Genomic DNA, 25,346 nt, shown 5'->3' with positions numbered 1-25,346 from the left:
AAATCAGTGAGGGAATTGAATATCTGGACTTGTGCCAATTAACATACAAAACTCAGTGCTTTTGATGTTCTCATTCACAAGATATCTGTGTTCCTTCTTTATTAGCAACTATAGTCATAGGCTTCCTAATTTTGACCATGGGAAAAGAGGAGAGGCCTCTTCGTGTTTTTGTCTGTTGGTTAGGCTGTGGTGCAGGTGGTGTCACACTTCAGTGAAAGTCTGGCTTTTCATCACAGGTTGATCTGAAAATTGTGCACAAGACTGGTGTCTCACATGTTCTTTCTCCAACCTCAGCTTTTCTTAGTGCCTGAAGTGTCTGCAAGTGGAAATCCAGAGGAAGACAGAGAGAAACTGAGTTCTTGACCATGCATCCACTGGTGAGTAGGGGATGCCTCTTTCTACTGAAATTATACCCATATTGCTGGCAAATGGGCAGTTTTCTCTAATTTGCATGGGTGTTTCATTTTTATTCTTTTTTTCGTTTTGTTTTTACGATGCAAAATCCACCCAGCCTGGGTGTTCCAAATGCAATCAGTAGGCTTTCAGGTATCTGGTCTCCAATTAAGTTTTCTCAGGACTCTAGGTTGGGTATCATGTGTCAAAGACTCCTAAATTATCAATATAATTTCTAATATTACACTACTTTATTCCAGCTCCTATTAAGACTATTTACTAAAAAAGATATGAGAGATTTCATTTATATGTTTCTTTTTCTTCTATCCATCCTGTAATCTCATAGGGAAATAATTGACACATTAACTGTACTGTTGGCTGAAATAGACTTAGGATTGTGATAAATGCAGGTGATAGAGATGAGTGAAGAGCAGAATATCACAGCCCAACAATGAGTCTGATGTTCTAGCAGCTGAGTTCAATAAATCCAGTGTGATAGGACTTGGGCAAGAGCTGTGCAGTGTTGAGGGAAAAGAAGAGTTTGATAGAATATATTTGAGCTTTTAAAAACTTTGTGAAAGGACAACTAAAGAAGTCATTATTATTCTTATCCCCATTCGTTTTACCTTTTGGTAATTAACCTTTTTTCCTTCTGGTAACTGAAAGTAACATATAAGAAATATAATTATTTAATTATGGTTGCACACTCAGAAGAAGGAATATAGTAGATAGAGTACAATTTAGGGTTCTGTGGAAATGCTGGAAATGCTGGTTAGAATAAGGGCTGGTTAGAAAATAAAAAAAACAATAAAGAGGCTTTTTAAATCTTTGAACAAGTGAAGTGACAAGGTAAATTTGAAAGAGAAACAATGATAACTGATGTTTGGATTGCCGAGAGAAAGTTGAGAACAGGAGGCTTCATATCACAGAAATCATCAGACTAAGACTTCCTCAGTATAGCAGCCTCAGCGGTCTTGTCTTGTGCTACTAGACTTTCTTTAAGCCTTGTCATGAACACCTGAATTACATAACATTAGAGAGACTATATGTATGAATTGAATCTTATATTCTGCATAAAGCTTGTTCAGTTCTGAAGAATGCTGGAGTCTGGTTCATTACTTTCTAACTTTTTAATGAATAAGGGACCAATGACTTATATTTAATAAATATTTGCTAGATAGGATACATGTTTTCTATTAGTTCATTAGATTATTCAAAACGCATAATAGGTCTTTTAACCATTCGATTGGTGAGAAACCTGTTGTTCATCTAGAGAAATAATTTATTTATTTTTTTTTATTTTTATTTTTTTTTATTTTTTATTAATTTTTTTTGCATACAAAAACAATAAACATTTTCTAAAAATACATACAAACAAAAAGATGCATATCAAACATATTAGGAAGGTTGCACATGGGAAGTCGGGGAATAGAAATGGGGGTGGGAGTTAAAATAAATGAGAGAGGGACTTTATATGGATCAGTGATAATAACTCAATCCTCTATTTGACAAAGAAGAGGGAGAGGGAAGAGGAAGAAAAAGAAAGTGGGATAAAGGATCAGAAAGGGAGGAAAATAGAAAAAATTAGAGTATGACTCCAGGGTAGACCTGTTTTGTTGTCATTGAGTTGGTTGGTTGGTTTGTCTGTTGTATTCTTCATGTTTCGCCAAGTTGGCCAGACTGGTCTCGAACTCCTAGTCCGAAGTGATCAACCCGCCTCGCCCCCCAGAGTGCCGGGACCACAGGCGTGAGCCACCACGTCCAGCCCCCACATTGCTTCTGGCCTCCATGGTAGACCTCCCAGACGGAGCGGCCAGGCAGAGGAGCTCCTCACTTCTACCCAGATACGGGGCGGCCGGGCAGAGGGGCTCCTCACTTCCCAGACGGGGCGGCCAGGCAGAGACGCTCCTCACTTCTTCCCAGACGATAGGTGGCCGGGCAGAGGCGCTCCTCACTTCCCAGACGATGGGTGGTCGGGCAGAGGTGCTCCCCACTTCCCAGACGATGGGTGGCCGGGCAGAGGCGCTCCTCACTTCCCAGATGATGGGCGGCCGGGCAGAGGCGCTCCTCATCTCCCAGACGATGGGTGTCCGGGCAGAGGCACTCCTCACTTCCCAGATGGGGCAGCCGGGCAGAGGCGCTCCTCACTTTCCAGACAATGGGTGGCCGGGCAGAGGCGCTCCTCACCTCCCAGACGATGGGTGGCCGGGCAGAGGCGCTCCTCACCTCCCAGACGGGGCGGCCGGGCAGAGGCGCTCCTCACTTCTTCCCGGACGGGGCGGCCGGGCAGAGGCGCTCCTCACTTCTTCCCGGACGGGGCGGCCGGGCAGAGGCGCTCCTCACTTCTTCCCGGACGGGGCGTCCGGGCAGAGGCGCTCCTCACTTCTTCCCGGACGGGGCGGCCGGGCAGAGGCGCTCCTCACTTCTTCCCGGACGGGGCGGCCGGGCAGAGGCGCTCCTCACTTCTTCCCGGATGGGGCGTCCGGGCAGAGGCGCTCCTCACTTCTTCCCGGACGGGGCAGCCGGGCAGAGGCGCTCCTCACTTCCCAGACGGTGGGTGGCCGGGCAGAGGCGCTCCTCACTTCCCAGACGATGGGTGGCTGTGCAGAGGCGCTCCTCACTTCTTCCCGGATGGGGCGCCCGGGCAGAGGCGCTCCTCACTTCTTCCCGGGTGGGGCGGCCGGGCAGAGGCGCTCCTCACTTCTTCCCGGTCGGGGCGGCCGGGCAGAGGCACTCCTCACTTCTTCCCGGACGGGGTGGCCGGGCATAGGCGCTCCTCACTTCTTCCCGGACGGGGCGCCCGGGCAGAGGCGCTCCTCACTTCTTCCCGGACGGGGCGGCCGGGCAGAGGTGCTGCTCACTTCCCAGACGGGGCGGCCGGGTAGAGGCGCTCCTCACTTCCCAGACGGGGCGGCCGGGCAGAGGCGCTCCTCACTTCCCAGACGGGGCAGCCGGGCAGAGGCACTCCTCACTTCCCAGACGGTGGGTGGCCGGGCAGAGGCGCTCCTCACTTCTTCCCGGATGGGGCGGCCGGGCAGAGGCGCTCCTCACTTCTTCCCGGATGGGGCGGCCGGGCAGAGGCGCTCCTCACTTCTTCCCGGTCGGGGCGGCCGGGCAGAGGCGCTCCTCACTTCTTCCCGGACGGGGTGGCCGGGCATAGGCGCTCCTCACTTCTTCCCGGACGGGGCGCCCGGGCAGAGGCGCTCCTCACTTCTTCCCGGACGGGGCGGCCGGGCAGAGGCGCTGCTCACTTCCCAGACGGGGCGGCCGGGTAGAGGCGCTCCTCACTTCCCAGACGGGGCGGCCGGGCAGAGGCGCTCCTCACTTCCCAGACGGGGCAGCCGGGCAGAGGCGCTCCTCACTTCCCAGACGGTGGGTGGCCGGGCAGAGGCGCTCCTCACTTCTTCCCGGATGGGGCGGCCGGGCAGAGGCCCTCCTCACTTCTTCCCGGACGGGGCGGCCGGGCAGAGGCGCTGCTCACTTCCCAGACGGGGCGGCCGGGTAGAGGCGCTCCTCACTTCCCAGACGGGGCGGCCGGGCAGAGGCGCTCCTCACTTCCCAGACGGGGCAGCCGGGCAGAGGCGCTCCTCACTTCCCAGACGGTGGGTGGCCGGGCAGAGGCGCTCCTCACTTCTTCCCGGATGGGGCGGCCGGGCAGAGGCGCTCCTCACTTCTTCCCGCATGGGGCGGCCGGGCAGAGGCACTCCTCACTTCTTCCCGGATGGGGCGCCCGGGCAGAGGCGCTCCTCATTTCTTCCCGGACAGGGCGGCCGGGCAGAGGCGCTCCTCACTTCCCAGATGGGGCGGCCGGGCAGAGGCACTCCTCACTTCTTCCCGGACGGGGGTGGCCAGGCAGAGGCGCTCCTCACTTCTTCCCAGACGGGGCGGCCGGGCAGAGGCGCTCCTCACTTCTTCCCGGACGGGGCGGCCGGGCAGAGGCGCTCCTCACTTCTTCCCGGGCGGGGCGGCCGGGCAGAGGCACTCCTCACTTCTTCCCGGACGGGGCGGCCGGACAGAGGCGCTCCTCACTTCCCAGACGATGGGTGGCCGGGCAGAGGCGCTCCTCACTTCCCAGACGGGGCGGCCGGGCAGAGGCACTCCTCACTTCCCAGACGGTGGGTGGCCGGGCAGAGGCGCTCCTCACTTCCCAGACGGTGGGTGGCCGGGCAGAGGGGCTCCTCACTTCCCAGACGGTGGGTGGCCGGGCAGAGGCGCTCCTCACTTCCCAGACGGTGGGTGGCCGGGCAGAGGCGCTCCTCACTTCCCAGACGGGGCGGCCGGGCAGAGGCGCTCCTCACTTCCCAGACGGGGCGGCTGGGCAGAGGTGCTCCTCACCTCCCAGACGGGGCGGCCGGGCAGAGGCGCTCCCCACCTTCCAGATGGGGCGGCGGCCGGGCAGGGGCTGCAATCCCAGCACCCTGGCAGGCCAGGGCAGGCGGCCGGGGGGTAGAGGTTGCCGCGAGGCCAGACCACGCCACCGCCCTCCAGCCCGGGCAACACCGAGCACTGGGTGAGCGAGACTCTGTCTGTAGTCCCAGTACCTCGGGAGGCTGAGGCGGGCAGAGCACTCGGCGTCAGGAGCTGGCGACCAGCGTGGCCAAGATGGCGAACGCGTGCCTGCATCCAAAGGAGAAAAGGCAGGCAGCGGTGGCGGGCGCCGGCAGTCACAGGCAGTCCGCGGCGTGGGCAGCAGCAAGCTGAGTAGATTGTAGCCTGGGCCAGAGAGAGGGGAAAGAAAGAAAGAAAGAAAGCAAGAAAGAAAGCAAGAAAGAAAGCAAGAAAGAAAGCAAGAAAGAAAGCAAGAAAGAAAGAAGGGAGGGAGGGAGGGAGGGAAGGAAGGAAGGAAGGAAGGAAGGAATGTATTTCATCACAGTCATGTTGAAAAATTAGTAAATCATGGTTAGTTGCCTTGTGACAAATCTGTAATTTACTTGAAATTCATGGTGAATTTCATTTTATTTATGAATGTTTAAGTGAAAATTTAATAATCAGTTATGTAGAGGTGATTAACACATTACTGAAAAATATCTGGGTTATATTAGGCCACACCTCATGTGATACTTCTTTATAGTAAAGTTTAATGGATTCAGAGTAGGTATGTCTCTGTGAGTGAATCTGAAAGGCAGATACCAGCTTAGTACTGAGAATGAACTGGCTGGAACCCAAAACACTGAGTATTCTGCATACCCAGCTCCTAGCTATGTCATCTCAGCCTTCCACTTTTGGACATTGAAAGGGATTTCTCTGTCTAAACTAAAATGTGTGTGATGTTTTAGAAGAAAGTGACTTTTGAAGATGTAGCTATTGACTTCACCCAGGAAGAGTGGGCCATGATGGACACATCCAAGAGAAAGCTGTACAGAGATGTGATGCTGGAAAATATCAGTCACCTGGTGTCCCTCAGTGAGTCCCTCAACATTCAGGTATGTATGTAGACACACATTCACTCATTCATTCAATAAGTGTTAGAACAGTTTCCCTATATCTCACTCTAATCTCTTCTCTGATTCTCTCAGAGATCTCATCTGAAAAAAGTTTGAACTCTCTAAATCTTTCTGAAAGAAATATCTTTCTTGTTATTTTATTTTATTTAGTTTGTCACTCAATTAGAATGTAATCTTGACAAGGATTTCATAGTTTCTTTGGTACTCAGTCTCTAATACTCAGAACAGACCTGGGAACTTAATGAATATTTTCAATGTATTAAATTAAATATTTTCTAAATTACTCTTCTGCTTTAGTCACTATGCTTAGGCTGAGACCAATTAGTGAAAACAATAGCAATATCTTTTCCATACAGAACACCAATTATTTTTGTAAATCGAATGTCTTTTTTCATGCTGCATGAGAATAATCATAAACACACTGTGCAGAGATTTAATTACTCTCTTTCTGAAAAGACTGTGTATTATGCATTGTGTCTTGGAACTTAGGCATGGACTCAGCATTCATAGATCCTAACTGTTTTGAATTTCTTTTTCCTGATGGACTTTTGGTTTGGATTTATTTTCTAGTCTCATGTTGGGTCAGAAAAATCCTGGGGAGTTTTCTGTGTTCTAGGTCTTGTGGCCTGAGCTGACTTCACTGTTTTTATTCTTCCTTGATAGCCTGCCTTACACTTGGTGATAATGCACATTTATTGGCAGTGAACTCAAAACACGTGTATTCTTTCCACTAACAGGGTACCAGATAAGCAAATCCTACATAATTTTGCAGCTGGAGCAAGGAAATGAGCTGTGGCAAGAAGGAAGAGAATTTCTTCAAGACCAGATTCCAGGTAAGCAACAGGGTCCTGTGCTCTAATAGGAGGAGGTGCTTTGTCAATAAACAATATCAGTTGAATATTAACTAGTGGTTTTATTAAATGAGTGATAATTTCTAAAATGTAGTAAACTTTCACATGCTGACTCTTCCTGATACCCCTGTGAAGACTATCCCTCTGTTTACCTGATAGCTCATCTCCATTTTAACTCTTTTCACATTTTAATTTTAAAAATCTTTTCTAATTGCTGACACTGTACAATCTATTTCTTCTATTCAAGTAGTTTCTTCATTTGACACACTTGCCACATCTAAGTGTCAATTTTTGAAAAATAGTAAATGGGCCTTGGGCCTTTTCAAACAATTTTATTACCATAATACCAATGTAACAATTTATTTTTCAATTATTTCAGACAGGGAAAGTGCCCTTAAGAAAAAACACATGATATCCATGCATCCTGTCATCAGAAAAGATGCATCCACCAGTATGACAATGGTAAGTTTTATAGCTGTGTACCCCAGTCATCTAAGTTAAAGACATGGTAATGGGTTAATTTAGTAATGAATCACAATCACCTGAGTGTAATTAGGGTGGCATTAAGTGCTTTCTAAGCAAAAAAAAATTGGATACTTTGAATTTAGTGAATGAATTGACCTGTGTTCTAAATCATAACATGAGATCTCTAAAATAGAACAAGTGAATATACATTGCTCATGCCCAGACACTGAAAGATATTGATATCATCACAATTAATGCAATAACTCTGCAGTTGGGATCTTTTTTTTTTTTTTTTGAGACAGAGTCTTGCCGTGGCCCAGGCTGGAGTGCAGTGGCACGATCTCAGCTCACTGCAGGCTCTGCCCCCTGGGGTTCACGCCATTCTCCTGCCTCAGCCTCCCGAGTAGCTGGGACTACAGGGGACCGCCACCCCGCCCGGCTAATTTTTTTTTGTATTTTTTAGTAGAGACGGGGTTTCACTGCGTTAGCCAGGATGGTCTCAATCTCCTGACCTTGTGATCCTCCCGCCTCGGCCTCCCAAAGTGCTGGGATTACAGGCGTGAGCCACCGCGCCCGGCCTGCAGTTGGGATCTTACAGAAGAGATCGTATCTGTGTCTGCAGGAGATAATGTGTATGCAAGTGTCAATCGAGAAAAATGACGAGACAAGTCTCAATCATTTTAGGAGATTTATTTGCCAAAGTTAAGGACATGCACCCAGGGGACAGGTGTATGCCTTTCTCCAAAGATGATTTTGAAGGCTCCAAATTTAAAGGGGAAAGGGTGGGATATTGAGAAGTACAGAATTTTCATGTAAAAGGTGGGTAGAAAAAATAGTCATTCATGCATTTTTCTGGCTCAGTGAATCTGGATTTTTTTACATAAGATGATATAAACAAATGAGGCAGAGGAATAATGCAGGAAAGCTGCATTTTACATAAGACAACATAGGCAAATGGGGCAGGAAAACAATCAGATATGCATTTGTGTCAGGTGAACTGGGGATGACTGCACCTGTAAAGACAAGCTATCAGTTTGTATTGCCATGGTGTAATTTTAACAGCTAATGAGGAATTTCCTTGTGGGCAAAATATGGGAGGGGTGGAGAGTGTAGCTTTTCATCTTGTAGCCATATTATTTAGGAACCAGAAGGGGAAGGCAGGTTTGTATGACCCAGTTCCCAGCTTGATTTTTCCCTTTGGTTAAATGAGTTTGGGGTCCCAAAATTTAATTTCCTTTCACGTAAGTAACATTGGAAAGATTTCAACTGGGGTCTACCACTGAATGGTTGGTCTAGGATTCAAAGGTAGTGAAATGAATATATAGATGTATGTGGGTAAACCATTAAGACTTTTAATCTTTGTCCACAAAGGAGAACTCTCTCATTCTGGAGGATCCTTTTGAATGTAATGATTCAGGAGAAGATTGCACTCACAGTTCCACAATAACTCAGTGTTTGTTAACTCATAGTGGAAAGAAAACCTATGTCAGCAAACAGTGTGGAAAATCCCTTAGTAATCAGTTGTCCCCTAAACCACATAAATAAATTCACACTAAAGGTAAATCACATCAATGTAATCTATGTGAAAAGGCCTATACTAATTGCTTTCACCTTAGACGGCACAAGATGACTCACACTGGAGAGAGGCCATATGCATGTCATCTATGTGGAAAAGCCTTCACTCAGTGTTCTCACCTTAGAAGACACGAGAAAACTCACATGGGAGAGAGACCGTATAAATGTCATCAATGTGGGAAAGCTTTTATTCAATCCTTTAACCTTTGAAGACATGAGAGAACTCACCTTGGAAAAAAGTGTTATGAATGTGATAAAAGTGGGAAAGCCTTTAGTCAAAGCTCTGGCTTTAGAGGAAACAAAAGAATTCACACTGGAGAGAAACCACATACTTGTCTTCTATGTGGGAAGGCCTTCAGTCTGTCTTCTGACCTTAGATGATATGAGAAAACACGCACTGGAGAAAAGCCACATGAATGCCATTTATGTGGGAAAGACTTCAGTCAATGTACTAATCTTAAATAGCATCAGAAAATTCACCCTGGAGAGAAAATTATAAACTTCTTCAGAACATATTCTGACTTTAGATGACATGGTGTTAGGAAAGCGGAAGAGACTTCAGCTGTAGTTGTAGCATCTAAACATGCCAAAGGACTCTACATTTTGAAGAAATACTGTAATCAACATGGAAGATACTTCGGTTACCTTTATTCTTCAGTCCACATCAACAAATTCATACGGAAGAGAAATTGTATGACATGTATGTACCAAAGACTTGTTAGTGATCTGATCATATATGACATGAGAGAGCTGAAACTGTCAACATAATAAACTAAAAGTCTTCAGCAACAGCTTTAACTTAAAACATGTGGGACTTTCAGGTAGAGAATCTCTAACTCTGCATTCAGTGCGAAAATGTTTTTATTTACAATTTATTGTCAAATGACATAAGAAAACTTTACTTGGATGAACCCTTTATTTGTATTTTCTGCGAATAAACATTCAGCCAAGCCCCAAGCTTGATGTTCACAAGAAAACAAAGTGATAAAATGCTGTTAAATGGAAAATAAGAGAGGAAAGCCTTTATAAGCTAAATAAGAAGGGAAAGTTTTTCCAAGGGCAGTGAATTCTCTTGGAATACCAAATACTTCTTACTGGAGAAGTTATGCAATGAAAAATCATGAGAAAGCCTTCCTTCATAGAGCAACACTTGTGGCACATGTGAGATTTCACACTGGACAAAACATGGTTAGCATCTTGAAAGGAGGAAATTCTTTAGTGGTAATTCATTTCTTAGTTGACATTAAGTTTCTCACATTGAGGAGCTATCAAACTTGAAAATCACTGTGGAGAAATCTAATAGATTTCTCATCAGAAAAGTGAGTCAAGAAGGTGGACCTCTAGAAAAAACTCTTAACACATACTTTAGCAAAATAATTCAGAAATTTGAGAAAATGTCTATTCACAAAAATGTGGCATGTAAATGTATAATAGCAAAGTGACCAGGGAATAAATTGAATGCAGAATTATACAAGAAATCTCATTAAACTTTTCCAAAAGGTCAACACTTACAAATATTGAAAGAATACAATCGGTTGTTGAAAAAACTTAGTATGTTGGTGAAGTCCTTGCTTCATTTATGCAGCCCTAACAAATCGGTTTGTATCTGCACTCCTTGGCTGAGATTCTTGGTTGAGATTCTACCCCAACTTCTGAGTCTCCCCAGTCTTCAACAGCTCTTTCCTCACAGCTCACCTCCCTTTACTTCAGTGTCTACTAAAACCACTTGTTTCCATCCAACCCTCGAGTTGACACACCAGGGATCTTCAGCCCCACTTGCCAGATTTCTCAGTGTGTCATTGCATAGATTTAGCAGGGAAATGGAGGCTGTATCAAAGACACTTAGTATATGCATTTGGGCGTCCCCGGCCCTTGCCTCTGTCTCTGAGCAGTTACCTGGGATCAGAGAATAAGGCAGCTCTTCTCTTCTATCCCTCAGAAGGCTCTTGAACTTTTGTCCCTGGAGCCTCTCTAACTGGAGGTAGCAGTTCATCTCATGACACCCCACATTTTATTCAGGTAAGTCCTGAGTTATTACACAGAGACAGACACAGCTGTGCTCCTTTTACTGCAGTCCAGAAGATAAAACACCAGCATGATAAAACAGTCGAACCTCTCAGCCACCTTGCAAGCCTTTCCTATATTTGATTCAATGTACATTTCCCGAAGCAAAATGAAAGTTCTCACAGAGGGGACCTCCTCTGCCTTGTCCTCAGAATTGGAAAATGTATTGTCCATCAAGGAGCCTCAATACTGAACCTAAAACTCAAGAGAAAATGTTTCCTGAATATCAAGTGGGATGACTTGAAATTTTGCCAAACAGGCACAATCTTAATACAACAGGCCTTACTAAGGCTAAATGGCCTTATCCATGGTTGAAATTGACACATCATTATATTAAAAAATCTCCACAAGTGATTGATTTTACTCTGCAGCCAGGGTTTATGTCAAGTGTGAGGATAATGAGCAAGAAATTCAAACCCTTGGCAAACTGGTTGGAGAGGCAAGGACTGTATCCAGACAGAGCTCATATCATTATTTATTGTTTAATCTATTTAATTAAATATGTAATTTACCCACAAACTGTGGCTGACATTATATTTACTCCTGAGCCACATTAAGATGTACTATTTGTGCTGTGAAATTCTACTGCATTTGACAAATGCGTGGTGGCAGATCTCCAGCCATTATTAAAGCATAACACAGAATGCTTCTTTTATTCAAGCTCGTCTTCCCTCCACATAGAAGGAATCAATTGACTTTTGTATACTGATTTTTGAATTTGCTTCTTTATTTCCATCTTCTTTAATTAAAGCACAAGATATCGTACTCAATTTCCATTTGATCTTCCAAAAGAAAAGTACTGAATAATCTACACCTGAATTTCAGTGAGTCAGACTCAGGTCCACCGCTAAGGCCAAACGTCCTGTGCTGCCACCTCATGGCCGGCAGAGGGTAATGAAACCCATCTTTCTGGCCACGCAGGGCGCATGCGCTATCTGCCTCCCTCAGCGGGCCGGGTCTCCAGGGAGAACCTGAGTTTTCTTTACCCATGGTCAAGGAAGCGCCATTGCCCTGGTTTTGGGGCTGGGGCCTCCAGGGAGGTTCCTGTAGGGGCGTTGGAGAGGCCACTCTTTTTGCAAGGCCTGAGACGGCAGGCTCTGCGCAGGCCGCCCTATTCCGCGCCCTCAGGGCGTCAGTATCCTCCTGAGGCCGGATACCCCCGCTGGGCCTGGAGCATCCTCGGCGCTGCCCTCCCAGAGCCCCGCAGAGGCTGAGGTGGCGCGGGGGGCCCCCGGCTCCGCGAGAAGCGGCGGCAGCGAGGGCTGGAGGACCCGGGCTCTAGGGCTCCGGGGCGTCTGGCCTGGGTGGGACTGAGCCCATCCAGGGACTGGGACTCCGGGCTTCTGGTGTGGGTGGATCCGGTGCAGGCTCAGGACCAAGTCCCTCTCCTTCCACCAAGGAGCGCCCAGAGGCCGGCAGGAGCTCCAGGTGCACCTCCTCCTCCTCCGGGTGTTTACTTTTCCTTTATTTCTGTGAGGCCAGAAATTGGCGCCATCCTTCACATAGGTGAATCGGGACCCTAACACTTATTACCTCAGGTTTATTGTTATTGCCATTAGCAGTGTTGGTGGCATTATCACTAAGGTCATCATTGTTGTTATTATTGTCAATCATGATTATTAGCAGATGTGTTCATCATTTTGTCTCACTATGTTTTTTTTTGTTTTGTTTTGTTTTGTTTGTGATTGGTTTTGTATGACGTTGAATTGAGCTTCTTTAATCTTGACCAGTGTTGTCAGATTTCCGAAGAGCATTCCGGAGGATAACTCCTGGCTTTCAGCGCAGCCACAGAATTTCGTGGGCACAGGAGAACACCTAGAATATTCCCCTTTCATTGCACAGCAGCTTTGGGAAATAGTGGCTGCCTGGCTCTGAGATGAGGTAGAAAAGACTGGATACTGGGGCAAGTGTAGCACCTCCACTGGTGTTTTTATGAAGCTAAGGGCACTGTCTCCCACGTAAACTTAGAATAAAATCTGATGGCTCTAAAGGGCCATGGCTGCCCTTCCTGGGACCTCCTGGGAATCTTTAAACCTTCTATGATTCCTGGAGTAGGTAGGTTGCCAAGTCTGCGCCTCATATGGTAGCACCAGTCTTTTGTGGGCCAACAAGGGCACTTAGAATGTTTCCAGAAGCTCAGGCATGCTGTCTCTGTTCCTCCCTTCTGTTCAATGGCAATTCACTGGCTGACATAGAACATCCTGCAGAAGGTTGGGCTTGGGTGACTTCCTGGCCAGCCTTGCCAGGCAGTCACCTTTGAAAAACTTGAAGAGACTCACAGAGGCCATTCACTGGTATTTCATGACTGCAAGTGGGGTTTCTGGATCCTTGAGTTTGCTTAGAATATTTGAATGGCTCTGAATGGCCAAGAAACCCTCCCTGGTCTTAGAAGCTTCCAAAAGCTATTACTGGGCCTCTGAAGAGACTTTTAAATTTTTTCAAGTACATTTGGGCATAGGAAACTTTTCCAGGTCTAGCTGAGTCAGCTCAGGTCGAGTCCTGAAAAACTGGTGGGTATTGGGAGATCTCATCTTACGAAAGAGCAATTGATAGCAAAGCTGGGTCTCCAGGACAGCTGTGTGTGTGTATGTCTGTAGAACATGCCTTTTAGTCATCTTTGGTAACTGAACACCATTTGTGAATGGATAAACTATATTCATTGCTGTACAATAATGAAAAATCCATATTAACAATGGCAGTAATAAAAATATTGATGATACTAACAGGAATGATGATCATCATGATACTAGTACTAATGGTTTTAATACTGATAATAATACTAACCCTATGGACTTGGGACATATAAGTTTTCCATAAGTGGATAATAGGCATAAATATTTGGCTGCATAGGGTTATTTCAAGTCCCAAAAAGCAAGGATGAACATCTAGAATGAGAGGAAAAACAATCTGGAGGTTGGTATGTGCACACCTGGGGACTCCTGTGTTAACTTCTGGTGTTTCAGCCTAAGAGGAAATGTTAATATAACCCTGGTCCTGGAACACCATGCTGACCAACACCTACCAGCTTTCAGGAGATAAGACAGCTGGCTGATAGGGCAGGGATTCAGAGAAGGCACGAGCCCAGACCTGCACATGTTGCCCAGTGGCAGAGTTCATCACAAGCAATAAGCCCCAGGACAATGTCATTCCCAGCCACCTGGCCGTCATCTGCTCTTTCATGGCCCCTGTCTTCTGGTACCTCTAGGCACTGGCATGTCCTCTAGAGGCTGTAGGAGGGCATGATACTCAGTACTGTCCCACCTGCAGGAGGCAAGAAAGATGGAAACACCTAAATACCATGGCTTCTGGAGTTTTTCTTTTGGTGAGCATGGCATATTTTGCATTTGCTTTAATAATGGTGGAACCCAGTCAGTGGCTTTCAATACAGCTCTAGATTTCTGTGGACACCTGTAGAGATTTTGACAATTTCCAGAAGGTCACAAGTTCTTGGAGGACTTTTTCATGAGTTCTTTGACTGAAAAGGTGGTTCAAAGAGCTTCTATACTGACTTAGAAAATGTTGCAGAGGCCAGGTGTGGTGGCTTATGCCTGTAATCCCAGCCCTTTGGGAGGCCAAGGCAGGCGGATCATAAGGTCAGGAGTTTGAGACCAGTCTGGCTAACATGGTGAAATCCCCTCTCTACTAAAAAATACAAAAATTAGCCAGGCATGGTGACACGCACCTGTAATCCCAGCTACTCAGGAGGCTGAGGCAGGAGAATCGCCTGAACCTGGGAGTTGGAGGTTGCAGCGAGCCAAGATTGCGCCACTGGACTCCAGCCTGGGTGATAGAGTGAGGTTCTATCTCAAAAAAAAAAAAAAAAAAAGAAGGAAAAAGAAAATGTTGCAGACACTCTGGTGAACAGGTAGGCCCTCTCCTGCCACTCCAGGTAAAAGTTTCTTGGCCACAAACCTGATTTAGCAATATCCCTTGTTAGGTGGGTAACAGAAAGCCATTCATGACCTATCCAAGCATGGAGGGGGAATTTGACTTAGAAAACTTTTAGGTGGACTAGTTGGTGAAAGAAAGTGCATTCTAGGGCTCAGAGGCCTACACATAGAGTTGCTATCACATAAAGCATATGTATGAATTATTTCTGAGCCCATGGCAAGATGAGGGTGCACTTCATCGGTCTCCTATGCTGGTATGAATAGGTACTTGCCTGAAAAATAAAAGAATAATTCAGGAAGCCCATTCTTTTACAGGACACCAGGCAGTACAGTAGGAGTCCTGGGGTTGCTGTGGTATTTATGTTTTAAGGTTGCCTTTTAATCATCTTCAGCAAATTCAACAGTCTTCAGGAACATAAAAAAATTATTCAACATTGCATAAAAACTACCACAAATATATCCATGATAAAGAACTGTACCAATATAATAATAACATTAATAACAATCATAATGGTGATGATATAAATGTCAATTTAATGAAGAGAGTAATAAAAAAGCAGATATTTAAGAACATATTCCTGTAAGCCTGTGACAATGTTCCCATATGAGTCCTCATGTTATTGACTAGAAGGAGAAGCTTAGGGCTACATCTTGAAATATCTTCTGTGATGGCAAAGAAGAGTGGCAGTAGGGAGAATAATTCTGAGCCACATGAGAGCATGGGCAAAAGTGGAGATACCTGTGCCACGTGGAAATATATTACAAATGGACTATGGCAAAGAGTCTGGCCAGAGTCTTGCCTGACACAGGTCATATGAAAGCCTTCAGTAGTTCACCCCAAGAAATAGCTAGTCCAGGCTGTAGATGAGAGACACTGGCAGACAGATCCACACCCGCCTCCTGAGTCTCAGAAGTCTGGTGTGCATCGAACATTAAGCCCCTAGCCTACTGAGACTTCACCTCCCAGCTGGTCTTCTACCATCTGATTCTTGAGCCCCATCACGTTAGTGTCATCTCCATACTGGAATTGCCAACAATGTCTGATGGAGGGTTTCATCCTGGGTACTTGGTACCAGCAATGGATGAAATACCAGAAGGGAGTCTCCAGGGCTTCCATAGAAGACACATTCTAAAGTTACTCAGGTGATCAAATGGCCATCTCAGAGATTTTCAATAGAACTGCAGCATTTTGTGAATACCTGAGTGAATGCAGAAAATATCCAGAGGCATGGGCATTCTGGGAAGCTCCCTGTGTAAATCAAATACAAGGAATATCTACTTCTGTGCTCAAAAGCTAACTTAGAGAAAAAAAAAGTGAGATGCTGGCAGAAGGCAAATAACTCCACTTTAGTTCCCAGGAGAAAAATGGTTCTTTAACCTCTGAGTTTATTTAGAAAAATTTTGGAGCCTCAGGAAGACCAAGTATATCATTCCTGATATTTCCAGGACAGATTGGACTGCTTAGGCCTTTGAGAATATTCTAAGTCCTCTCAGGTTTCCATGGGAGACTGTAACTCTACTCCTAGAGCTCACACCACCCCCAAGCAAGCTCATTGTTTTCTAAATATTCCAAGGAAGCCCATCCAGGTTATGCCTGTATTGGTGAGTTTCACCTTGGACTGGCAGGAGAAGACTGAGAATGATACATCCTGAGTTCACTTGGTAAAGGTAGGGGAGCCAAGAAGTCCAGATCTAGAGAGCATCTGAAACACCAGATGGCAGAAGGACAGTAAGGAGGTAAAGTCAGCTATGGAGTTGGAGCTTCATGTTTACTGCATATAGGATTCTGAGTTCCAGGACTGATGGGCTAGTGGGGATCAGAGATGCATCTTCTTTGCAGGGAACCAGGCCAAACCAGCCATCTGGTTGCACTACTGAAAGCTTTTGTGTGCCCAGTGGTAGGCAGGACACAAACAAGAGTCCCTTCACCTCTGGCTGGTAATTCTTGATGAGAGAGGTTTGTACACAAGTGTTCATATTAACCCATGGTCTCCTGTGGCTTGCTTTTCTTTCACCTCCTGTTTTTGATGTTTGCCATCATGGAACACACTTCATAGAGAAATTCTTTGACTGTGACTCCAAATTACACAAGGAGGACCCAATTTGTGAAGTTTTCATATATTTAGGAGAATCTCCATATTAATTTTTATATCCTTATGTTCATATTGTCACCAGTATTAAAATTTGTACTATTTAGGTCATTGTGTTCATTATCATGATTATTAATTATTTTTCATTTATCATTTCTTTTTATTGGTTAATTTTTGTGGCAGCTGTTATATAACAATCACTAGAGTTTCTCTATTCATGAAAGATGTCCAAGTTAATGAAGAAAACTAGGAGTGTTGCTTTACAGGTATGTAAATACAGATAATCTTGGCTGAACTGTTGCTATATTGTCTGGTGGCACTTTGAAGGTGAAGAAGACTCTTGTATTATTCTAAGTGACCTCTGGAGACAGAAACTGTCTCATAATTGCAGGGATGACTTGAGAAGGCATCCTGAGCCTATACAGAAATGCAGAAGCACTTCCATGATCTAAACAACCTATGTGAAGGCCTGAAAGCCAAAGCAAGTTCCTCTTATTACAAAGCTGTCCAACAAAAAGTTTTCCAAGTAACACTGGAGGTCCATCAGTCACTCTTCCTGGTCTGGAAATGCCAGAAATGTCCTCCTTGGTCCTTCTGAGAGTTGAGATCTTTTCAAAATCACCTCAAGAGCCACAGAACCACTCCATCCTTCCTGAAATTGCAGGATGACTCTTCTTTTGACCAGAGTCTCAAAAATATATTCATTGATAGTTTTCATTCCTGGGAGCCACAATTGCTTGCAAAAGATGTGCCAGAGACTAGACATTTTCTGTCTCCTCACTTGTCCGGGGAAGACTGAAGTTTTACTGAAACACAGAGATGGGAATCTGACCCTCTGAGCAGCCTCAGGATTTTCTAAGTCTTCCAAGCAGAGTGGAAATACTGGTGAGAACCCATTGCATCCCCTAATGGTCTGGAATCACATAGGATGATGCCTTCAAACAACTCTAGGTGGAGATACATTTTCTGAGATATTCCAAGGAGGAGGGACACAACTGGACCAGATGTTAGAAGGACAACTGAGCATTAAGTGCCTATGTAGTGTTTGCAGCTTAGTGTCCCATGCAGAAGGGGAACCTGGGCCCTGGTGTTAGAATTCAGTGTAATTCTGGGTTCCTGCTTTCCTTCCAGGAAATCCCACTTCCAACTGGATGTCTGGATGAACTACTGAAAGCCGCTGAGTGTCCTGCAGCAGGTGAGCTGTGGCCAGAGCCCAAGGATTAAGGGGGCTCCCTCAGTCTGTGACTGTGAAGAGGAAGCCTGAGGTGTAGCAGGCCCAGGCCCCAGAAGTATGGAAAAAATAAGGTAGAGAGGGAGGGGACCTCAGGAGAAGACTGAAATCTACAGAATCCCAGGGTCAAGGGGATGATGCGGTGTCCTGGCACTGTCCTTGATGTTCCAAGAGGGGCAAGAATCCATCTCCTGAGTAAAAGTTTCACATGGGGTGATGAGGGGAGAAGTGAACACAGAGGAAGCAGGGAAGGCCAAGACAGCGACCAGCCTTACAGCAATTTTAACCAGAAATGGACACAGAACCTGGACCCCATTACAGAGGTGCAGGCCTAAGACCGTCTCCAGGCGATGCATAGCTCCCTTGTCAGGTTAGCGAGTGCAGGGATTGTGACATCTGCAGGGGTGTGGAAGGCTGGGCAATGAGAGCAGCTTACTGGGCTGGACCAGAAATACTGAACTTCTTTTCCATCAGTGAAATCCGCTTCCAGGTCAGAAAAAACTACAAGTTCTAGAGTGGCAGGGCCTAGGAGGAGGTCAGGGCCTGAGCCTTCCTGGTTTGATGCCCCCCCACCCCATGTGTTTCTGGGTCTGTCCTCACTTCCACCCAGTGGATCCTAAGTCTCCTCCTTTGAGTCCCTGCGAGTGTGTTGTGTGCAGTGGGGCCGGGCTGCTTCATCCACTGCACGTTAAATGTTTCCAATACTTTCCGGCCAAAGCTTAGAGCTGTCAGACGACTGACTGAATGTTGACTTGGTTCCTTGTGGAACAGAGTAATAGCTACTGAAGTTTAAGGTCACTTTTCTGCGTGGATGGTGAGGAGGCAGGATGTCCAGGCATAACTGCCCTCAGGCCTGGAGGGTGGTGGAGGTCATCATGGGTGGTGGGTGGATCTGGAACCTCTGTGGCTGTAGACTTTCAAATACTTCATTTTTTCTTTTGTAGTTTTTGTTTGTTGCCTGTTTTTTAACAATGGGAATTGGAATGTAAGATACCAAACTCACCCTGTGGGGAACATGGATTTTCACAACAGCAACCACAGAGCGTGGTTTCCATTTCTATTCCCTGTTCATGTGGGAGGCAGAGAAGGAAATCAGGTGCTCAGTTCCAGGGACATCACAGGACTAGGACATGTGCAGTGAGGGTGGAAGGCAGAGGCATTGCTTTAGGAGAATAAAATTACTGCATGCACACACATATGTATGTATATGGATGTATGTACACAAACATGCATATTTATAGATTTTGTTCTCCCTCTGTATATATAATTTTCTTTGTTTCACACTTGATATGATTTCTAAATTTAAATACCTTTGAGACAAACGTGAATTGTGAAGGGATTTAAAAATGTCAGTGAAAAATGAAATTAAAAATAAAAATAAAAGTATAAATATAAACTTTATTTCTCAATATAAGCTCTACTGAGGTCAAGACACTCCATTAAGGGATGATCCCAGCCATCCAGTCCATTGCTAAAGAACTGAGGGTAACGGGAATTTAACCGTGTCAATGCAATCTTCTATTATTAACTAAAGAAAAATGGGTGCCCTTTACAGTTATTTTAAGATTAGGGAAAAAAAGGTCAGAAAAAAACAAATCAGGTCTGTAATGTTGATGCCTAATAATTGTCCATGAAAACTCTTGCAAAATTACACATGTTTGATGAGAGAAAGGAACAGAAGTGTTGTGGTGCAGAGGGACTCTCTAGTGAAGCTTTACAGGGCACTTTTCTGAAAAAGTATTTGCTAATTTTCTGTAAGAACTCTCCTAGTAAGCAGATGTTATGGTGCTTTGATCCTACAGAAAGTCAACAAGCAAAATGCCTTGAGCATCCCCCAAACCTCCATGGCTTTTGCTTTTGAGAAGTTTGCTTTTGCTTTGACTGGACCACTTCTACCTCTTGGTAGCCATTGCTTGAATTGTGCTTTGTCTTCAGGATCTTATTGAGAAAGCCAGCTTCACTCCCTGTTATAATTCTTCAAAATAATGCTTCAGGATCTTGATTCTGCTTGTTCAAAATAGTCACTAATAGCTCTGCTTTTGTCCACTGCTGATCTAGGCACAAGGGTATTTGGGAATCATCAAATGTAAAGTTTCTCAACTTTCACGTTACAGTCAGTATTGTGTAAGCTGAACCAATTGAGATGTCTGTGGTGTTGGCTATAATATCTCTTGTTAATTGTCAATCCTCCTCAATTAGGGCATAGAAACGATTTTTTTTTCTCAAAAATTGGTATGGATGTCCCTCCTCTGTGGGCGTCATCTTCAACATTGTATTATCTCTTCTTAGAATAAGGTATCCATTTGTAAATGGCTGATTCTTCAGGTCATTTTTCCCGTAGACTTTTCAAAAAGAATAATTTATTTCACCATTTTTTGTACCCCAGCTTCACCATAAATTTGATGTTTGTTCTTGCTTCAGGTTTGGCAGAATTCACGTTGCTGTCATAGAGGGGCTCTTTTCAAACAAATGTCTTAAATCTCGTTCAGATATGTTAAAACAGAGCCAGGCACGGTGGCTCACGCCTGTAATCCCTGCATTTTGGAAGGTTAGAAAAAATAAAGTTTTTTAAAATTTTATTTTATTTCATTTTAAGTTCTGGGATACATGTGTAGGATGTGCAGGTTTGTTACATAGGTAAATGTGTGCCATGGTGGTTTGCCGTACCTATCAACCCATCACCTAGGTATTCAGCCCACATGCATTAGCTATTTATCCTGATGCTCCCCCTCCCTACTCACCTCCAGACAGTCTCCAGTGTGTGTTGTTCCCCTCCCTGTGTCTATGTTCTCTCATTATTCATCTCCCACTTATAAGTGAGAACATGTGTATTTGGTTTTCTGTTCCTGCATTAGTTTGCTGAGAATAATGGCTTCCAGCTTTATCCATGTCCCTGCAAAGGACATGATCTCATTCCTTTTTATGGCTGCATAGTATTCCATGGTATATATGTATCACATTTTCTGTATCCAGTCTAACATTGATGGGCATTTGGGTTGATTCCATGTCTTTGCTATTGTGAATAGTGCTGCAATGAACATATGCACGCATGTATCTTTATAATACAAGAATTTATATTCCTTTGGGTATATACCCAGTAATGGGATTGCTGGGTCAAATGGTATTTCTGATTCTAGGTCTTTGAAAAATCACCACAGTCTTACACAGTGGTTGAAATAACTTACATTCACACCAACAGTGTAAAAGTGTTCCTATTTCCCCACAGTCTCACCAGCATCTGTTGTTTTTTGACTTTTTAATAATCACCATTCTGACTGTCATGAGATGGTATCTCATTGTGGTTTTGATTTGTATTTCTCTAATGATCAGTAATGTTGGGCTTTTTTTTCATGTGTTTGTTGGCTGCATAAATGTCTTCTTTTGAGAAGTGTCTTTTCATGTCCTTTGCCACTTTTTAAATTTTTATTTTTTAAGGCAGAGTCTTGCTCTGTCACTCAGGGTGGAGTTCAGTGGCACAATCTTGGGTCACTGCAACCTCTGCCCCCCAGCTTCAGGCAATTCTTCTCTCTCAGGCTCCTGAGTAGTTGGGATTACAGGCCCCCACCACCACACCCAGCTAATTTATTGTATTTTCAGTAGAGACGTGGTTTCACCAGCTTGGCCAGGCTGATACTGAACTTCTGGCCTCAAGTTATCTGCCCACTTCACCCTCCCAAACTGCTGGGATTACAAGCATGGGTCGCTGCACCCAGCTTTTTCCCACTTTTATATAGGGTTGGATTTTTTATAGTTTTGGGTTTTACGTTTAAGTCTTTAATCCATTTTCAGTTCATTTTTGTATAAGGTATAAGGAAGGGGTAGAGTTTCAGTTTTCTGCTTATGTCTAGCCAGTTTTTCAAGAACCATTTATTATTAAATAGGGAATCCTTTCCCCATTGCTTGTTTTCATCAAAAATAAAATGGCTGTAGATGTGCAATCTTATTTCTGATATCTCTATTCCATTCCATTGGTCTATGTGTCTGTTTTGTACCACTACCATGCTGTTGGGTTACTGTAACCTTGTAATATAGTTTGAAGTCAGGTAGCATGGTGCCTCTAACTTTGTTATTTTTGCTTAGGATTGTCCTGGGTATATGGGCTCTTTTTCCTCTCCATATGAATTTTGAAGTAGTTTTTTCTAATTTTGTAAAGAATGTCCATGGTAGTTTATAGGAATAGCATTGAATCTATGAATTACTTTGGGAAGTATGGCCATTTTCATGATATTGATTCTTCTTACCCATGAGCATGGAATATTTTTCCACTTGTTTGTGTCCTCTCTTATTTCCTTGAGTAGTGGTTTGTAGCTCTCCTTGAAGAGGTCCTTCACTTGCCTTGTTAGCTGTATTCCTAGGTATTTTATACTCTTTGTAGCAATTGTAAATGGGAATTCATTTGTGATTTGGCTCTCTTCTTGTCTATTGTTGGTATATAAGAATGCTTGTGATTTTTGCACACTGATTTTGTATCTTGAGACTTTACTGAAGTTGCTTATAAGCTTAAGAATCTTTCGGGCTGAGATGATGGGATTTTATAGATATAGGATCATGTTATCTGCAAACAAAGACAGTTCAATTTCCTCTTTTACTATTTGAATATGCTTTATTTCTTTCTCTTGCCTGATTGCCTTGGCCAGAACTTCCAGTACTATATTGAGTAGGAGTGGTGAGAGAGGGCATCCTTGCCTTGTGCCAAATTTCAAACGGAATGCTTCTAGTTTTGCCTATTCAATATGATATTGGCTGTGGGTTTGTCATAAATGGCTCTTATTATTTTGAGGTATGTTCCATCAATACCTAGTTTCATGAGGTTTTTAACATAATGGAATATTGAATTTTTATCAAAAAACTTTTCTGAGTCTACTGAAATAATCATGGGGTTTTTGTCTTTAGTTCTGTTTACGTGATGAATTACATTTATTGATTTGCATATGTTGAGCCAGCCTTGGACCAAAGGGATGAAGCTGACTTGATCTTGGTGGATAAGCTTTTTGATATATTGCTGGATTTGGTTTGCCACTATTATATTGAGAATTTTTGCATCAAAGTTTATCAGAAATATTAAAGTCTAGTAAATACATTGAAAATAATAACAGACTGATTAAAAGACTAAATAATATGAATCCTAAGTGTTCTCACAACTGATTTATAGAGTAAAAGCATTGTCAAACCAAATGAGCTTGGCCAAAAACTGCACAGAGTCTGAGATGTTGTCTGAACTTCCAGTTACTCATTGTGAGGTGGACCTGCAGTAACCATATTTGGTGCAAAATTTCATGTTGATGGAAATTGAGATGTCCCGCAGTCTCAGAGGGACAGAATTCTGGTATATCTCCCTTTGGCCTATGAGGAATGAAGATCTAGGCTCTGAGGGTTTTGTCAAAATTTATAAGATGTAAGAAATGGGGACATATTTAGGCCATGAGGCAAGGCCTAGAGGTGTAAAGAAACAGCTTCTGACCCAGGGCTCATGAAGTCAGGATAGTGTCAGAGGTGATGGTGGAGTGAGCATAGTACAGTCTTTGGAACCATTCCTTACCCTTATTTCTTCATAGGCCAGGTATGCTCAACAAGGGGGCATCTCGGGCCAGATGAACAGAGTCCTGAAGAGACAAAGGGGCAATCCTGAGGAAGAGACTTGACAGGGAGGAAGGAGCCACCATTTTCACTCCTGAGAAAACTCCTCCTCCCTAGTAAACCATAGGATTTTCCTTGGTCCCAGTGAGAGTTTTCCTGAGTGAAGAGAAAAGACAGAACAAGAGACTGATGTGTTATCTGTTTCCACTAACTGCAGTGATTCTGAAACTTTGGGGGACAGGAGAATTATCTTCAGAATCATGAGCAATCCAGATGCCATGGTTTCGCACAAGACACTGGAAGTTCTTGTCTCTGGGGGGTACGCACTAGGCATTGATATTCGTTAAAGCTCATTCACTGATTACAAAGTGAGACAAATAAATACTCTGCTGCAGGTTTTACTAATGGCATTTTACTTCACACACAATTCGCTTGTCTTCAGCACAAAGACCTCTTGGTTCCATGCCTATGGACACACTGTAACTGGGTATTTGCAATTCATTCTTCTGGATGTAAAAGAGGACATAGGCTTGTTGACTCAGGACAGAAGTGATGCCAGAGGCAGTGACCTCGGCATCATCCATTTTATACCACTGGCCTTCTTGAGTTTGACATAAGAGAAGTAATGTCCATTGTGACAACTCCACCCAGTGTGGACCAGCACAGGATAGAGGACATAGACAAGAGGTCCTGTGTTCTACCGAGACATATATAGCTGCATGTCAAGGCACTCAGGATACTGCACATTCTTGGCAAGTTTGTTGCCTGTGACATCGGAGAATCTCTTCAATACAAGGATGAGGACCTTGGCAGAAGTATGCAAAGTTAACGTCTTGGAGGCAGGCGCCTTCTGGAGACAAAGACCACAGTGGTAGGCATTCTCTCCATTGAGTTCTTTGGGCTTCACCAACTGTTCCAAAGCTTGCTTCACACTCTGAGCTGCCTGGATATCCAGGGCGATGTCCAAGTAAGGGTCAAAGGTGTCTGAAATGCCCTGGCAGTGGAGACACTTGATTTAAGATCTCCAGTCCCCTCCAAATATTTGGTGGATGACGGTGGTGTCCTTAGAGTGTTGAGCTACCTGCTTGTGCCCGGGAAGTCATGCCTTTTTCATGGCATCCACAGTGAACATCAGAAATTCATGGGCATCTTCCTGCTTGCCTCTATGGAAGCCAGTGGCCAATGCCTGTGAGGGCTGGATGACATGGCCAGGATGGTGGAGGGCCCGTGTGATGTGAGCTTGCATAGTACAGAGAATGCAGCACTTGTGATGATGACAAGTTAGAAAGTGCTCCCGGGACAGCATGTAGGTGGCAAGGGGTGGTGTGAATGTCAGGCACTGCAGGGAAGTATTCACGTAGCAGGTATTTCCCATACTCTGGAGCCCACAAGCTGTCTTGCCACAGGAGCCAAATCATCACAGAGGTCAACACAGGTCTCAGATGACAGTAGTAACTTCTCAGGGAGAGAAGTCCGCTGGATTTCAGCAAAAGCTGCATCTGGCCGAGAAGATGTGAGCTTTGAAAAGTGGTTGAACTGCCACTCACCTCCCAAGTAGAGTGAGTCATCATCTATGTCGCCTGGAACAAGGATCACACGGTTTTTCTGCTGGGACCGCAGGTTGCAGAAAGACGCTATCTCTTCCGAGAGAGTCTTGAAATAACCAGCTCTCTGGCCACATCAGCCCTTATATAACTCACCCCCTCCAACAGCGAACACCCCACCCACCCATCAGGTGCACGATAAACCAATCCACTATCAGCACT

At 44.8% G+C, this 25,346-nt stretch overlaps 1 pseudogene; it reads left to right on the top strand.

Annotated features, from left to right (window-relative positions):
• The first annotated feature begins 320 nt into the window (after positions 1-320).
• On the top strand, positions 321-9,566 carry LOC129493502 (zinc finger protein 705A-like; annotated as a pseudogene).
• The last annotated feature ends 15,780 nt before the right edge of the window (positions 9,567-25,346 follow it).

Source organism: Symphalangus syndactylus, chromosome 11 (genome assembly GCF_028878055.3).
Source record: "Symphalangus syndactylus isolate Jambi chromosome 11, NHGRI_mSymSyn1-v2.1_pri, whole genome shotgun sequence".
Taxonomy (NCBI): domain Eukaryota; kingdom Metazoa; phylum Chordata; class Mammalia; order Primates; family Hylobatidae; genus Symphalangus; species Symphalangus syndactylus.
This window is presented reverse-complemented; position numbering and strand designations above follow the sequence as displayed.